General features: G+C 56.4%; 1 pseudogene; it reads right to left on the minus strand.

Annotated features, from left to right (window-relative positions):
* Window positions 1–1,179: 1,179 nt before the first annotated feature.
* The window catches only part of LOC136152782 (epididymis-specific alpha-mannosidase-like), a 31,955-nt pseudogene continuing 14,844 nt past the window's right edge, over window positions 1,180–18,290 (minus strand).

An 18,290-nucleotide genomic window follows, 5' to 3' on the forward strand; every position in this document is an offset into this window, starting at 1 on the left:
AGCCTGTAGGCTGTGATCTGGTGTCACCCCCAGGTGGTTCTCCAAGGGTCCAGGTGAGGTGTCCTGTTAGAAGTGACCTGGTTAGATATCTCCTGAGAGCCCCTTACAATCCTGACATCCCCTGCACCCAGGAGTCTGGCTCCACCAACAGCCCAGATGGGAGTTTGGGATTTTTTCTTGGTATGACTCCCAAAGGCTCTGCTTGGCCACCCCACCTCTTGCCACTCCAGGGCAAGGCAGCAAAAGATCAGAGGGTCCCCTTGACCTCAGCCAGCCCCATGAGCGCTCATGGACATCACCTTTCCCAACACTTCATGGTGCTGGAACTGGCTTAGCATCCATCCCAGCTGCCTGCCTCACCTCCCAGAGGACGGTGCCCAGGGGTCTCTTTCCTCAACCATCCTCCAACTTTTTCAAGACTCCTCCAGAAGAGGAGGCTGGATGCACCTTCGTGCATGTAGTTGCTGCATTTGCCTGGTTCTGTTTTGGGAAAGACATCCAGCCTGAGAGAGCAGTGGAGCCACCACAAGAAGCCCTCTGCTGGGTGCCTGCATCACCCTGAGTGGATTCCTCAATATGTCTGCCTCAGGTCAATGATAGATTTCCTCTCTACATTTCTTTTTTGCAGGGAGCGCAGATGAAATTTCCCAGTGCAGGAACCGGGGGACCCTGCAGGAAGAGGGGGCCTCAAGCTGTGTCTGTGAGGTGTTTCTACAGCTCCAACCAGGAATAGCCTTTCCACAGCTTTCCCAAAACAGAAACCATGGGCTGTGAAGTCCTCTTCTCCCCACCGTGCTGGGTCCTGGCACCTCAGGCCACTAGTCATGCAGCAGGGTCACTGTTAACACTGGTGGACTTGCTGAGATCTAGCAAGGCTGCAGGCATTTTGGTATCACTGGGGATTATTCCCTTCTGTCTTTGGGAGAACTTCCTGGCTTTGACTCTTGCAAGTGAAGCAGGAGTGTGAGCATGTGTGAAGCTACCATCTGTGACAGGAGAGGAGAGAGAGGGCCAGCTCCAGTGGGCAGGGGAAGTACAGGTCCTTAATGCGATTTTATTTAAGAAGTTAGAACACCCCCATCCATCCATATCCTGCCTTTAGCCCACCACCTTGGCAGCTGTTCCCCTCATCCCTCTAGGCTGCCTTCTGTGTCCTGGGACCAAGAATCTGCCAAGGGCTCACTGCTCCTGAAAGTGAATGAAGAACGTTCGGATCTCCTTCGGGTAGATGGTGATGTTGGGGCCTCCCAGGGGTGGTGAGGGACGACTGAATTTGCCTGGGAGCAGAGAGGGTCTGTCCAGCACGGCCCCTGGACCACCTGCTTCCCTAGATCCCCTCATCCCAGCATCCCCCTCACAACATAGCTCCTGCTGCGTCTGTGGCTCCCACTGTGATCACAGCCCTCAGCTGCCCCCTCTTGACAGGACTGCACTGCCAGGGGACTTCTTTCATTTCTGGCTTCCCCTGAGGACAGTACAGTAAAGGCAATGTAGAGGGGGCCCTGGCCTCACTTGACCTTGTATCTCTATGGGTTATGGCGCTGTATATGTGCCTAAGAGTCTTCTCACTGAGGCCATGAGGGGGCCCTGGTCCCTCTTGGCCTCCTATTCCCATAGAGTGTGGAACTCCATTCCTAAGAGCTTTCTCAGTGAGGCCATTAGTGGGCCCTGCCCTTGATCTCAATGGACTCCGCTGAGGGGTCACACCCTGGGGTTTAGGCTTCCTCGTTGGGTTGAAACATGCTCATCCATTCATCCTTCCATCCATGTATCCATTTATCCATCAAAATATTCATCATTTAATCATCCATCCACTTACCATCTACTCAACAATCCATCTTCTATCTTCTTTCCTTCCTTCCATCTTTCCTTTCCTCATCCATCCATCCACCCATCCATTACCCATCCATCTTCTTTTCTTCCTTCCTTTCATCTTCCAACCATCTATCATCCAATCACCCACCTGTCGAGCCTTCACTTGCTTTCCATCCTTCTTTATATCCTTTTCCCCCAACTAACCCGCTTTCTATCAATCCGTCTGTCAAGACTGACAAAGTGTCTACCTGTGTAGCCAGACTATGCTGTGTGCAGTAGACAAAGAGGAGATAAATGGGTCAGAGCAAACTGAAGGAGAGGGGAGAGCAGAGGAGGCCCCAGATTCAGTCCTGGACCTGGAAGAGCCCCGTTAGGAGATGCCCAGATAAAGGGGGCAGGTCATTCCAGGGAGAGGGACAGCAGAGATAGAGTAGTAAAGCAGGCTGCGGTTTGCAGGAGCTAACTGTGTGTCTCAGTGCAATGCACAGCAGGGAAAATGTCAGAACCCCTGAGGGTATGCTTGCAAGATGAGGCTCACCTAAAGAAAAAGACGAGACTCACCAAAGGCAGGGAGAGAGTGTGTGGTCTGGGACTCATGCACACACAACCTACATACATAGTCTGTGTGATGACTGACTTGAAGACTTTGTGAACCTCCTGTGGTGGATGCAGGAAGACCTAGACTTGGGGCAGGAGGGCACCACTTCCAGGTCACACAGGCCTCAGGGGCAGAGCTGGGGTCTGGATGGGGGTCAGGACCAGGGCGTCTGAACCTCTGTGGCGGGGAGGGTCCTGCGTGCTCCAGGTCCAGCGATGCATCTCGCTCACGTCCCAGGTCCCTGTGAGCGAGCGCTCCTCCACGGACACCACGGAGCCCAGTCCCCGCAGCACAGACTGCAGGACAGAGCAAGGGAGGGGTGAGCACCCGGACCCCAGACCTGAGCAGAGACCCCGACGCAGCAGGGTGGCCGCACCAGGGCCCAGGGCCCAGCATCCCCCACACTCATTGTAGAGCAAGTCCCTGCGGGAGAAGGGGCAGCCCCATTTTACAGGTGAGGATCTGAGGCTGGAGGGAGCTGACCGCCCAGGGCTGAAGTGGATTAGCACGCCCAACAGGTGGCAGGCAGGTGGGGCTGCCCCAGCCTTGAGTCCCTGTCTCCCTGCAATGCTCGGTGGAGCCCTGTGTGGTCCTGGGGTGACGAGAGTCTTGGTATGCATCCCCTTTTTCTGACTGAGTGTGGACCCAGCCTCCAGGCTGAGAGGGGAGGTGGGTGAACACTCTTCCTGGGAAGGAAGGACAGGCGGCTGCCCCAAGGGCGGGGGTTGTTCTGCAGGAGCTTCCTTGACTGCTGGAGGGGAAGGCGTGGAGGGCTGGCTCCCTGTGCTGCTCCCATCTGCCCTCTGCCTTTGCATCTGCTCCTAGGGCTGTGCCAACATGGGAGGGCAGAGGTCAGGGTCGGGACACTGACACCCATCAGGTAGGTGTGCTAGGTGCCAGGCACCTGTGTGCACACAGTCCCACCACAGCCTCTCAGCATCCCTGTGGGCAAAGACTCTCTCCTCCCCATTTACAAGTGAGGAGACTGAGGCCCAGAACCCAGGGGCCTACAAAGCCCAGAGGAGGCACCCAGACTCGCCCCTGGACTGTGTGATCACCCACTAGGGAGTCTGCAAGAATCTGTTCACTTTCTTATTATGCATGTAACTTCTGTGTTGTGTAAGAAGATGTGCTACAAGAAACAATGATAAACAAAACACATCTGTGTTACGTGATGGTAAATTCAGAAGACCACCGAGAGGGAGGGTGAGGGACCCCAGGTTCCTTTGTGAGGCCACCCTGATGTGGTATTTGCCAGGTGCCATATGAGTCTGGGTAGTCACACCAGGGTGTGTCTCCCGAGGGCGTGTCCCCCTGGGGGCCTGACTCTGTGATGTCGGGGCAGGCCACGGGAGGGCAGGTTACCTGCAGGTTCACGGTCACAGGCTGAGACAGCACGGGGTCCTGCTCCACCTCATACAGGTGCTGGAGCCGCAGCAGGACACGGCGCAGGTCTGCCTTGGCCGCGCGGTTTCGGTCTTAGGGACAGAAGGAAGGTGGCCGTGAGGACAACAGTCTCTGCCTGGCACTTTACACTCTCCCCTCCATTTCACATCTTTAACCTCCCTCAGAGGAAGCTAACACAGTCCCACTTTGCAGATGAGCCAAACAAGGCTCAGAATGGGGCGGACACTTGCCCAGACACACAGCCGGTGTGCATCAAGAAGGAGCGGGAGTGGAGGGGGGGATGGTATTCCAAGCCAGGTGCAGCCAAAGCGACCTCCTCCCACCACCCACACTGAAGCCGGCACTGATTCTTGTTCCCTGATGAGGTCCTCATTGGGCTTGCCCCTCCACCTTCCAGTTCTCTGGAAGATTCTCTGTAGCTTGGCCCCTGTGAAGGGTGGTATGGCCTCGTAGCCCTGAAGATGAGGCGCCATCGCAGAGTGGATATGTCAGGTCACTGCCACCAAGACCTAGGAAATGTGTTGCAATACAGCTTCCACCTGCTGGGTCCTTGGTGACCAAATGAGAAGACCCGCGCTGCCAACCCCACAGAGCACAGAAACGTAATGATCTGTGCTGTGTGAGGAAAGAGGGCATGTGGGCTCCTAGTTACTGCAGCCTAAGAGGTCTGCAATGTCTCTTGTCTCCATTCAAGTGCCAAGGTTAGGGACTAGAGCTCTAGAATCAGGGAAGGACTTCTCAGAGCAGAACACGAAGTTGACCAGGATAATGGTGATGAAGATGGTGATGTTCGTGATGATGGTGGTGGTGATGATGGTGATGGTGGTCATGGTCGTGATGGTGATGGTGGTGATGGTGATGGTGGTGGTGATAAAGATGGTGATTGTGAAGATGGTGGTGATGGTGGTGATGATGATGGTGATAATGGTGATGATGATGTGATGGTGATGACAATGTTGATGGTGATGATGGCGGTGATGGTGATGATGATGGTAATAATGGTGATGATGATGGTGATGGTGATGATGATTTTCATGGTGATGATGGTGGTGATTGTGATGATGGTGGTGATGGTGATCATGTTGTTGATGGTGATGATGGTGGTGATGGTGGTGATGATGGTGTGGTGATGATGATAATAATGGTGATGATGACGGTGATGGTGATGATGATGGTGATAATGGTGATGATGATGGTGGTGATGGTGGTGTGGTGATTATGACTGTGATGCTGATGGCAATGATGGTGAAGACAATGGTAATGATGGCAGTGATCATGCTGGTGGAGATTCCTTGAGGACTCAAGCATCATGAGAGGCAGCAGGCCTCACGCCATCCCCTGTGGCTCCCCTCATTCAGTCTCTACCGATGTCTCTCTAGGAGGACGGACTTGCCCAGCCCAGCCCCCTTCGCCTCCTCTTTGGTACAAGCTGCCCCCGGAAGATGCGTTCTCAGTGCGCTTAGCCTGACACAGAACAGTAGAGGAGGCTCGATCACCGCAGGTGAGGCTACCTTCTGTGACAAGTGGGCAGGCTGTGGTTCAGTGATGGAATTCTCATGTCTACAGAGTTGAGCCACAGTTGGCAACACCCTCTATCAGGGACAAAGATGACCTTTGGCCTCTGCCCTTTTCCACCTTCGCCTCATTTCACAGACACTTGGAGTGTGTCTGCCCTAGGTGGGTCTCCTGGAGCAGGGGAGGGGCTGAGGCACAGTCAGTCCATCCTCTGAGAAGCGTGGAGTTAAGGGCGCAGATAAGGGGCAGCAGCCCCAATATGAACAATGGGTTCCTGGCAGTTGGTACCTCCTCCAGGAAGCCCTCCCTGATCCCCTGCTGGGGGCTCCCCTCTGTACACAGTCACAGCGTCTGACGACATCCAGACCCACCTTGTTTCTGCTTGCTGAGTGACCTGCCTCCCTGAGGGCCTCAGGTCCCTCTTTGGGCAGGTAACGGAACCAGGTGAGCTCACAGAGCCTGGAGGACTCTGAGGAGGGCCCTTTGTCTGGTGAAGGGCTGGGGACCAGGCTGACATGTGGAGGCAAAAGTGAATGTGGACACCTGAGCACCTGCGCACCTTTCCGGAGAGTCTGCAGGTGCTTTGTGTGGTTCGAGCTGTACTTCCAGCCGGGGATGCTGAGGATCTGTAGGTGGACACTGGAGGGGAGCGTCACAGCCTTTTGCTTCCAAGAACCGTTCCAGCTGCCTCTGTGGGCAGTTTCTGTAAGGCAGATGAACAACAAGGAGAAGCTTTGGGCCAAACTCTCCTCTCGGCATTCTTAGCTCTCCATACTAAGGCCCCCGTTTAATCTGATCTCTTTCCCTCGACCACACCGCAGGCAGGCTGAAGCCCCTGCTGGTGCAAATGCCCCAGACTGCCTTGAGTCTCTAGTCCAGCCGGTTCAAACTGCAGACTGGGAGATGGGGCCAGAGAGAAGAGGCCATTTCTTCCAGAACTTGCAGCGAGTCACACAGAGACCTGCTCTGTGAGCAGTTCTGGGAAGCCAGCCCCAGCGCTGTCATCTGTGGCTGCCTCTGCCCAGAGGGACTCAGCCCTCCACTTCCAGGAGACGCTCTGTTCAACTCTGGGCTGCAGCTGGAGCCGCCATCCCCTCTCAGCTCCCAGGCCTCAGTGATTGGTCAGGCCTGGGTCACGTGATTCGATCAGAGCTAATCAGAACCTTTCTCAGGGATCTCTGCTCTTGAAAGAGAAGTTTCAATTCCTCCTACTGGCTGTATGACCTTAAGCAAGTCACTTAAAACTCTTTACTCTCAGGATGCCCACGTTTACAAGGAGGGGCTTAGATCTGAGGTCCCTGGTCACTTTCTGCCCCATAGGAGCCCAGATCCCTGCAGGCACCAGCTCAGCCGCATCCCTAGACAGGGCGGCTCACCCGGGGGCAGTGATGACAGGTGCACTGACAGGACCCCCACCTCACCATTCATCTCTCTGAGCATCACGACGGGCCGGTGCTGCAGCGCCAGCCCACTCCTCTGGCGCAGGCCACTGGTGAGGGTCCAGGGTCCGAGCAGGAGCCAGAGCACCGGGTGGACGACGGAGGAGTCGTTCAGTGTGAGGTCGTTCTCCAGGGCCCACTTGTCATTGTTCCACAGCCGCCGGTGCAGCATGACCTGCGAGGGATAACTGTCTGACCGGGCCTGCCTGGACCCCGGGCTGCTTGTGAGCGACCAGAGGGGCCTCCTACCTCCACCTGCCCGTTCCCTTGGCTGGAGACGCCGTGCGCCTGCTCGGACAGCAGCACCAGCCTGCTTCGTCTGTCCTGGATGAAGGCTGACTGCACCATGGGGTAGTAATTCTGTGGACAGAAACATCAGCAGGCTGATGGAGGGGGCAGTGGACCAGGTCAGCCGGCAGGCCTGGGGTCTCCCTCTGGCCCCAGGCGGCCTCCTGCATGAGCGCAGCAGCAGCCGAGGGTGGCATGGTAGATGGGGGAGGGGCCCTGACTTGTGAGATGGACGCATTGCGATTCAAAGCCAGCTCCACTGCTTCCTGACCTTATGCCCTGGGGGACCCAGCCCACCCAAGCCTCAGGTTCCCCATCTGTAAAATGTGCCCCCAAGGTCCCCCTGTTGAAAGGAAATAATGAGTAATTTATGCCAGTCCAGCCTGGGATGCCCTCCAGCCAGGGGTTCCCAACTAGAAAGGGGCTGGTGTCTGGGCTGCAAAGCACTCACACAGCCCTGCCCTTTGCTCTGATGGGGCAAGATATCCTGGACTGATGGTCCTGGACCCTCTGGAGCCCAGACCACAGCGGGTGAGGACCAGCCACAGAGATGAAGGGACAGAAGCTCACGGAAGGCAGAGGAGGGAGGAACCACACCCCTTGTCAGGGCCCCCATGGAAGGAGACGGAACTAACACGGATGGAGGCTCAGGAGGTCCCAGCACCGGACTGCTCCTGGATCATCCCAGCGCTCAGCACAGCTTGGGGGCAGGTCACTGTCTTCCCAGGAGAGCACAGAGGCCCAGGGACACCCAGGGACTCGCCTGAGGTCACGCCGATGAAGGGAGAGGCCCTGGGAGTCGATTGATTTTGGAATTCAGCCCCTGCTCAGCGCTACCTGGCAGCCAGGCTGTGGCTCAGCTCAGAGCAGTAAAGGAGGGTCACACTCCACTCAGGCCTAGCCAGGTACCACCTACTTAGTCCTCAAGCGATCTCCAGCGGGTCACCCGTTGACTGAGCAGGACCCGCGGTGCACACAGACCTCAGGGACACGCCTCACACACGGCGGCCCCAGACTCTGAGACCAGGTCTGAACACGCCTGGGCCGCAGCCCCTGGGGCAGACAAAGGGCAGAGGGGCTCTGGGAGATGCTCTAGACCTAACGGGCCGCTCCTGCCTTCTGGAAAAAGGCCATCAAGATTGGATCTACAGCAGCCACACCCCAGGACAGCTCAAGGCATACCCGAGCGATGGCATTCCACGTGTCCTGCCGGTAGGCCCTGCGCTGCATCTGGTAGCCATTGTTGTCCGAGTAGAGGACCTGCCCCGTGTTCAGGTCGGTGCTTGTCCTCAGGATGGCCTCACGGTTCAGCTCCAAGGGGCCCACCTGGTATTCCTGCTCTATGCGATGGCAGAGCAGCTCCCCGTCAGATCCCTGGGGCCCATGGGCCAGCCGGGAATAGATGGCGAATGTGGGCTCCCCGTCGTTCACCTCCCTGGAGGAGAAGCAGGACAGATAGGTCAAGCCCAGGGAGCCTTCTGCTCACCACCCCCCCCCCTCTTATTCTTTCCTTCATCTCCTTCCGTTTCCCTCGATCCATCCTTCCTACAGCCAGGGGGACGGGGAGCCTGCTTGGAATAGAGAACAGGAGGGACCCTGTCCTCTGAAGACTCTGGGTACCCAGCCATGCTGGCGGCTCTGTCTGTCCTGCTGATGGAAACACAAGAACTGCTCTCGTGCTGGTCACTGTCACTGTGGGCTCCTGTCCCGCCTCTGGACTCAGGTGCCCCCAAGGTGACACAGCGCAGGCCAGAGAGCAGGCCTGCAGAGACTGGAGCAGCTCATGATGTCATGGGGCTTCCAGGGAGGAGGGACCGTGTGCCAAGCCCAGGTCCAGGAGCTGGGTGTCTGAAGCAAGGACGGGCCCCCATTGCCTCACTCACCTGCCTGTGAGCACCTCCACGTGCTGAGCACAGCCAGGGGGCCGCCCTCACCTGTAGAATTCCTGCCGGATCTCAGTCACCAGCGGCCCTGCCACGATCTCCATCCTCACAGCCTCCCATGCGGGCTCTGCTCTACCATCGGGTCTAAACACATAATTGTCTGAAATCTGGTCTTGATTGAAGTGGCTGTTCACGTGATACTCCATGAACTGCTGGGTCACCTGTACCTTTCGGTTACTCCGCCTGCACAGAGAGAAGAGAGAAACAGTGTCACTGTGACGGACATCATGTCATCCTCATGCTGAAACCAGGCTCACAGAGTCTCTATGGAGATGCCAGCCTGGAGCCGGGGGTCAACAGCGATGGACTCTACAGAATACAGCAGTGTATCTGTACAATGGAATATTACTGAATACTCAAGGGGAATCAGAGAAGGCCATGGCAGCCCACTCCAGTACTCTTGACTGGAAAATTCAATGGACAGAGGAGCCTGGTGGGCTGCAGTCCATGGGGTCGCGAAGTGTCGGACATTACTGAGTGACTTCATTTTCACTTTTCACTTTCATGCATTGGAGAAGGAAATGGCAACCTACTCCAGTGTTATTGCCTGGAGAATCCCAGGGATGGGGGAGCCTGGTGGGCTGCTGTCTATGAGGTTGCACAGAGTCGGACACGACTGAAGTGACTTAGCAGCAGCAAGGAAATGAGGGGTCTCATTTACCCTGCAACATGTATGAGAGTTGGAAACATGATGAGAAGTGAAAGAAGGCAGTCTGCCAAGGACCCCATATGGTATAATCTCATTGCATGATACGTCCATGTAGGCCAGTCCAGAGAGACAGCAAGGAGGTTCGAGTCACCAGGGCTTGATGCAGGTGAAAGATGCGTGGGGCCTGAACGATGATGGAGCCTGAGCCCACAGTGCTCACTGCACCTTTCCCAGCCTGACCAGGGAGACTCAGAATGTTCTGGGGCTGCACCCCATTTCTGCTGCTCCCCACACTCTCCCCCTGACCACCTCTGCTGGATTCTGTAGGTCCTGCCTACTTCTGTGGCCTGACCTAGACATACACACTTAGAAATACAGCCTAATGCACTTCAGGGAGCTTCATCACCATCACACCCTTGCCCTGCAGCTGAGGAAATGGAGACCCAGGTAGGGCATTACCTGCCCAGGTCCAGGGTCCTCCTGGCCTCAGAGGCAGCAACGACTGCACCTCACCTCTCCCAGATGCTGTGCATCAGGTTGGTGTCTGTGTCCAGGAAGATGATGTAGCAGTCATTCACCACAGGCACCAGGCTCTGGCCCACTCGCCCACCACGTCTCCTCAGTCGGACTGCAAACTGCTGGGTGCTGGCCACAGAGGGCTCAGGCTCCCCAGTGGCCTCCTGGGAACTCCTGCTGGGCTGGATGCTGTAGTGCCGGTAACTGAGTCCTGGGATCGTGGTCAGCACGTGCAGGTCATAGGCAGAGGGCGTCTCCTTCGAGCTCTGGACCTGCAAGACCCAAAGGACAGGATGAATGATGGATGTCAGAGATGGAAGATGCCTCAGTCTCCTTGGAAACCCTGGGCTTACACACCTGGTGGATGGAGTGCTTGCTCTCCATGGAGACAGTGGTCATCCATCACTGGGGTGCTCTGTGAGCCCCTCCTGCATCCACCCTGCTCAACCAGTCTCCTTTCTCCTTCTCCACCAGGGCTGCAAACCACCTGCCCTCCTCACACATGTCCTCCTGTTCCTGCCTCTGAGCCTTTGCTCACACTGTTCCCTTGACCTCTTCGAAGGAGGCTCCCTTGTCTCTTAATCCTCCAGTTTCTCCGAGGAGTGAGGTTTCCAGGTCACCCTGCGGGCCTGTCTCCATCTGCACGTCATCTGATTCAGGGGAGGGAGTTGGGTGAGGACACTGGGTCCATGCAGGGGGTCCTCCACGCTCTAGGGAGCAAGTGCCTCTTCTGGGTCTTGTGGGAGCACTTGGGGGGCCATGAGCAAACCCATGTGGCTGCTCACAGCCTTCAGCCCAGCCTTTTCTGAACTAAAGCAGACACCAGTCTCCACTCCACACCCCTAACCTGTCCTGAAGGTTTTCCTCCACCACAATTGTCATCTGTCACTCCTGCACTTTTTGATTTTCTTCCTGCCTGGGTCCCCCCACTGAAATAGGAGGCCCCTGAGTGCAGGGACTTTTGCCTACTTGCTTATTAAAAGTTTCTCTAGTGCCTAGAGTAACGCCTGACACATACTAGGTGTTCAGTACTATTTAAGAGAATCTCGGCTTGATGGTTGGTGCCTTTGGGTAGTGAAGGGGGATGTTATGTGTTGGGTCTACTCCACCCAACACCCTTGCCTCCGCCAACCATGACAGAGAGGAATCTTCCTCCTCTTTCTCAGCTAAGGGCCACTGCCCTGGCTTCCAGGTCATCACCCCATGCCTTAACTGTCCATTTCTGTGTGTGTTCCTTGAATCCCAGGGTGGCTCCAGAGTTCAGGAATAAACACTCATCTGGGGCCAGGCCCAGAACAGACATCGGGAGTGTTTGCTGAATGGCGGAGATGGCATTACCTCTCCCACCTTTTCAAGGAAGGGCTGACTTGGTGACAGTAGGGGCACCTCTAGAACCAAGTCTAGCTCCAGGTCTGGGAAGGAGGTGAGGAACGACCACACAGGATGTCAGTGTCTCAGCTGGGGCCCCTAAAACAGCACTTCCATCAAGATGCATATTGAAGAGTATTGCTGACTTCTCCATGAGAAGTATAAGTTTATATATATACATGTGTATGCATAAATTTACACAGGTATATATATATATATATATATATATATATATATATATATATATATATATTCCCAATGGGGAGCGGGGGAGGGTGGATGCCTCCCATGTAGCTGAAGATACCATGAGATCTTCCTTGGTGGGAACAGTAGAACAGACTTCTGGTCAACTCGGATGCCCAAAGTCCAGGGTCAGGCCTCTGGGTGGATCCACTGACCCTGATGGTGACTCACCCCTATGACACTCTCCTCACAGTGAGGGCAGCCTGTCACATGTTCCCTTTAGATGCCCACTTCTGGGTGCTCAGCCCAGAGCAGGGGCAGCAACAGGGCATGCACCTTAGATGATGACCCCTTACCTGCACAGGCACGGGGCGGCCTGACTCATCTGTAATGCTGACACTGGGGAAGTCCACAGTCATGGTGATGATGGTGGTGATTGTCCAGGCCAGCGGGTTGTAGACCACTGCAAGGCGTCCCCCAGACTCTGGGCCTGAAGACAGAGAACAGGCTTTACTCCTGCCACCTGACCCACCCCTCACCCCTGGTGAACAAAGGAAACTGAGGCAGGTGAGAGCAGCCCTGCAGAGTCCAGGGGGAAGGATAGACAGACAGACACACGGGCTCTGATGTCCAAACCCATCCTCATCTGTTCAAGTTGGGTCCTGGTTCCCAGGTGGGGTTGGGGAGCATGCCCCTAGAGATGAGGGTCCTTGAGCTCCTCACTCATCTCTCCCTGTCAACCACTTTACTGGTGAGGACACTTAGGTGCAGAGAGAAGGGTCAGATTTCAAAGGTGACCTATGTCCTAAGGCCTGCCTCCAAAGCTTGAGCGCTTGGCAATGTACAGCAAATTCTCTGGAGCTTAGAGGGTCAAGGTCAATCACCAAGGTCAGCCCTGGAGGCCTCTTTGGTATGAACCTGAATTCTCTTTCCACTCCTTCCCCACCCCACGTGCCCCAGGTTACGACCACGTCTGATGACTCCCAGATCCCTAGACACGGCACACACTGTCCAGTCTCTGGCTTCTGCCCAGGCAGTTCCCATGGCTGGATACCTTCCTGGGCTCTCCACCTGCCCCTTGCTTGGGGAGCTGCCCCCATGAGCTCATGGGAATGGCTGGCCCTACAAGACACTGGAAGGACCCAGTTCTACCTCCCTTTCTATGACCATCATCTCCTGCTGACTGCAGTCCCCGTGGACAGGATTCCAGTGTCCTACACCCCTGACCCCAGGGCCCTTCCAGAGTCTGAAGGTAGGATGGGACTGTACACAGACACAGATCGGAGGTCAGAGCTGGGGAGGGGAGGGGAGGGGAGGGGGTGGAGAGGGGAGGGGAGGTGGAGAGGGGAGGGGGGGTGGAGAGGGGAGGGGAGGGGAGGGGGGTGGAGAGGAGGCCCATGTGGCTGTGGGAAGGTGGGTGGGCCACATGATCCTGCAGGGAGAACACCTATCTCTGATAGCCCAGGATTTGCAGGGGTGAAGCCCATCAGCTCCAGGCAAATGGGATGACCACTCATCCTCTATCTGTGAAACCCACAAAGTCAAAAGAACATGGGCATCCTGTATACAGAGCTGGGCAGCATAGGGGTATGGGTACTATGCCTACCTGTGTGACCCTGGGCAGCTCTGTGACCTCTCTGTTCCATGTGTGTCCTCAGCTATGAAGTGAGGACAGTGACACTTCCAGCTTTCAGGATGTGTGAGGTTTTACACTAAACTGTGCAAGCAGTGTGCTTGGAAACATCCAGACTGCATTAACATTTATTCCTGCCTCTAGTTGGAGGCAGGAATTACCCCTTCCTCAATCATAGAGAGGAAACGGCTCAGTAAAGTGAAGGCACCTGCCCAGCTCACACTGAAATGAGAGCCTCCCCTAGATGGGACACAAGTCTGAAATTCAGGTTTCCCAGTCTGTCCCCTGATCCTCAGGTTCCCTTTTCAGGCCGGGGCAGACACCCGCCATAGCCCACTGTGCCCCCAGAGCCTCGCTTACCTGAGTGGGCTGGAGACCTGTCCTGGATGATGGAGGCCATCAGCTTGTGCACCCCTTGCATCCCAGTGATCAGGTGCTCCACAAACATGTTACCAACCTTGAGGGCGTGGGTCCCAGTGATGGCATCGTGGTGCTGGACCTGGGCCCCCGCAGGAGCAGGACAAGAGTGAGGTCAGGCCAGCCTCTGCTCAGCACCTGCTGTCCTCACACCCACTGAGCCCTGGCTCCCCTTCCCTCTCAGCAGGTGCGGTTGGAGAATTGGGGGTTCCTCCCACTTTACAGAAGAGAAAACCAAGTTCAGAGAGGCTGATGATCTTGTCCAAATGTTGTTGACCTCGGGAAAACACATAACCTGTATCCCTGACCCTGAACAGAAGACAGACCTCTTGAAAGGACCCTGCCAAGCTTCCCACTGTGACCCAGTCATCCCAGAAGTGCTGATAACCTGCTCCAGACAAGCCCCACACATGGCCTAGTATTTGACTGCACCATGTAGGGTGGATGACCTCCTCTTCCCAGAAGGGAAACTTGAGTCACCATGAGGTGAAGCCACACGTCCACCCACCCTGATGGATGCTAAAGTCAATCCCATCTCACACTGCACAATGAGTGGTCCTGCCAGCAATTCCCTTTAGTGACTAAGAATGTCATGGGCTTGTGGCCCATTTCTGAGTGGAGAGGAGAAAAGCTACAGGAGATCTTGGGTCTCAGTTTCCCATCTGTATAGTGCAGGAACAAGTAAGATACAGATTCATGAGCAACTTCCTTTGTGTCAGCCACAGAGCCCACCACCTTATGAGTACGATCACATTCAACTGTCCCATCAATGTGCTGAGTCAGCAGGTGGGTCTCACTTTCCAAGAGGAAATGAGAGCTCAGAGAGGGAGAGTCAGTAGCCTCAGGTCACTGAGCTGAGCTGGGATCTGAACCAGCCAGGAGAGCTGGACACCAATGCCGCTCCACATTGCCCTTTCCACTCTGGGGCCGTCTGTCTCTAAACCTTGGCAGGCCATGGTCCTAGCCTTGGGGCAGCTTCATCATGCATGGTTTTGTGACCCAGGCGACCTCAGTGTTCTCATCTGTAAAAGGGACCTGTAGTGACCGGGGACTGGGAGGTGTGCTGGGCTGGGAAGGGGGAAGCACACAGCCCAGGATGGTCCAATCCTGTCCTGTCTCTGGGAGGCATTCCATTACCTCGGAGACCGCCCAGCGGAGCTGCTGGAGCTGCTGCAGGCCCCAGGCCGGGTCCAGGTGTGGGTGCGGAGCCAACAGCACGTGGCGTGTGAACATGGACTCCCCGGCATACAGCAGAGTGCTGGCTCGCCTTGCCAGCATCTTGAGCCCGCTTCGGGAAGCATAGAATCCAGTCCAGGCATGATACATGTCTAGGAGCAAAAGGGCAGGAGTGCCCCTGAGCCCGATCTGGGAAATGCTGAGGAAGATGAGGTCAGAGGTGGATCTGCCTGGGTCTCCAGGAACACAGCCTAGGCCTGGGATGATCTCAGGGTTTCTGGTCCAGACAGGTCAGCAGTGGTAGAAGATCCCTGGATGACCTGAGTAGCTGTCAGGGTCAGGCTGGGCTGGGGCAAGCCTGGAGATACCTGAATGCTGAAATACTGTGACAAGGACTAGAATTCAATGTGCACCTGGGCATCTGGGACAGCCTGTGGATAAAGGCCCTGGAGGACCTCAGGGGAGGAGGGAGAGGGATGGAGCCAGAAGGGCAGGACACAGAGGGAGGGCTGGAGTGCTGGCAGCCCTTGTGTGCTTCTGGAGACAAAGCAGGTCCTGGACAGGCATGCATTTCAGCAGTTCCCTCTGGTTGTCCATGGGTGGGGGTGGGGGGGCTGGCAGCTCCCACTGGGAGCTGAGAGAGCCCTCAAGCTACTTTCCTGACCCTGGATGCAGAGGTCATGGCCTGACTAAGTCCCCAAGAGGCATTACCTCCCCCCGCCAGTACCCTGCCGGAAACCAAGGCTGCCTCTGGACATCACTCAAGCCTCTCTTGTGAAAGGAGGGAACTGGGGAAGGAACAGTGGACAACACTGAGCCTGCCTACCCTCTGTCCCTGCCTGAGACGATCCACTTGAGGCAGGCGGGTGAGGTAGGGCTGCCTGTGACCCAGCGGCCCTGTGGGCTCCACCGGCGGAGCTGAGCAGCCTGGGAAACCACCTGTCACTGCTTTGGCGACCTCTCTCTGGCACCAAATCCCCCCCCCCCCACCCCCACCCCCAGAGGCTCCTACCCGAGGAATAGGGCAGGAAGTCGTGGTGGTCTCGGACCTGCCAGCTGACTTGGTCAGAGTGCACAGCCCGGAAGTAGTCGCCTAATGTGGCGTACTCTATTGAGAAACTGAACTCCGATGTGTTGTTATTGACGTATTCCATTATAATGTCCATGTTGGCGAATTGCTGCGAGGCATTGAAGAACTCCCTGTCACATCCCTGCAGCCGGGAGACAGAAGCAATGCCCAGCCCTTCTGGGTGCAGAGCCCAGCCTGCCCAGGGAGTGCTCCCCTTATCCCCATGACCACTCCCTTCTACCCATGGTGGACCCTGAAGCCCCCCACGTAGCTCACTAGCTCTCTCCTCTGGGAGCACAGCAGGTGCTCCATCCAGTTTGGCTGTGACCACAATGGTGACTGGGTGTCAGGCACTGTCCCCCGGGGGTGTCTTTCATTATAAGACAAATCCAACCAATGGAGCAGGTCCTGTCATCCCCATTTCACAGATGAGGAAAGTGAGGCTCAGAGTGTTCAGAGTCTCACAGCCCCTGAGTAAGGAGCCAGGATTCAGGCCGAGGCCTCTGCTCCCAGCATTGAGTAGGGAAAAGGAGGGGGAGAGCTGGGAAGAGGCTCGAGTCTGCATCTGGGAGGGGATGCATCAGAGGTGGAGGTTGTGGGGTGATACAGGGTGGGGCCGGAGCTGGTAGACTGGGTGAGGACTCGGGGTGCAGGGAAGGAGGACTGAGCTGGGGCTGGGATGGCCCACTGCCTGGATGGACATTGGTCTGGTTAGAGCTGGACACACAATCCTTGGTGGACCCAGGTTCTAGGGTGGGACACATGAGAGCAGTCCCTACACAGAGTTGAGGAACCAGGGCCTGGGATCCCAACTTACCCAGGGCCAGAGGATGTGTGCTGTCTGGAACCAGGAGGCTCGAGCCAACACATTGATCGCTATGGAACTGGAATGAATTGGGACGTTGTCTTCAGTGACAGTCATATCCATGCTGGGGTATAGGTAACCCCAGGATTGATTTGGGAAGACAGGTTTGTCATCCCAGTTAAATCCCTCACTGAGAGAGAGATGAGAATTAGGGGGCCCAGCCCTGAGGAGGGCAGCAGCCTGAGGTCTAGGAGGCAGGCGGAGCTCAGCAAGTCCAGAGCAGCCGTGCCTGCAGACCCTACTCGGGGCCTTTGCCTCCCATCAGAGGGTGGACAGGGTGGCGGTGGGCAGGTGAGAGCTGTTGGACAGAAGATGCCCCCATGTCAGCCCTGTGGGCACTTGGGCACATCACCTGACTCTGCAGGGCACCCAGAACCTGCTGGTGAGCCCCCCCGGCTCTTCTCCCAGCTGTCCTTTCATCCCACCTCCCCTGCTCACAAGCGCTCAGCCCCCACCCACGGCTCCCAGACACAGAGGACAGAGGGGACTGGACTCAGGATTGCCCATCAGACAGCCCACAGCGTGGCTGAGGACACGGAGGACTTGGTGTTGCATCCTGAGTCTAGTGCAGCTGCCCCACAGCTGTTACCAAGGGGCCTTGGCTGGGTGTCCAGGCCTTAGCTGTACTTTCTGTAAGATGGGTGCTCAGTGCGTGCCCTCAGGGCTGGCCATGAGGGCCGTGGCTGAGGTGGTCCAGGGAGGGTCCTGGGACCGGGGCTGGCCCGAGGCAGGTGCTCACGAGCAGTAGGCAAACTGGTCCAGGACGTGTGTGAAGATTTCCTGCTGCACCGACAGGGTTCTGGACCCTCGCCACACGAACTGCAGCTCCTGCAGACCCGGAGGGAACAGGGTGAGGCCCAGGGGTGACGTGGCTTCCGGCTCCCCTCTCCAGACCCGACCCGAGTCTCCTAGCCTCCCGCACCCGCTCCTCTCAGTGGTTCATGGTCAAGATCTCGGTCTGCTGCCCCCTCCTCTAGATTTCCCCTGCCCTCCCAAAGCCACATTGGTGGAGGAATTGACCCTCCAGACGGTGCCTGCCTGCACTTTCATCTGACACTCCTCAGGGCAGGACTCTTTGCCAGGGTCTGCCATCCAGGCTGTCTCTAACTCGGCTTGAATGCCCCCAGACAGCAGGAGCTCATCACCGACCACTAAAGGTGCAGTAGTATTTTTAAACTTTGATGGTTAGAATGTGCTCAGGATTACATGCAGGATACAAAGCCCTGCTTCTATGAGCACTAGCCCTGGCTCCACACACAGGTCACTGACTCCTCTGTGACTTGTTTTCTGCCTGTGACTCTCACGGAGCCACGCCAAGCTCACAGAGTTATCTGCGGGAGAAATGAGGTGCCAGGAGAAGTGCGCTCAGGTTTCAGTGTGGGGCTCAGTGGGGGCTCATTAAAAAGCCT

The sequence above is a fragment of the Muntiacus reevesi genome, chromosome 22, assembly GCF_963930625.1.
Source record: "Muntiacus reevesi chromosome 22, mMunRee1.1, whole genome shotgun sequence".
In the NCBI taxonomy this organism is placed as follows: domain Eukaryota; kingdom Metazoa; phylum Chordata; class Mammalia; order Artiodactyla; family Cervidae; genus Muntiacus; species Muntiacus reevesi.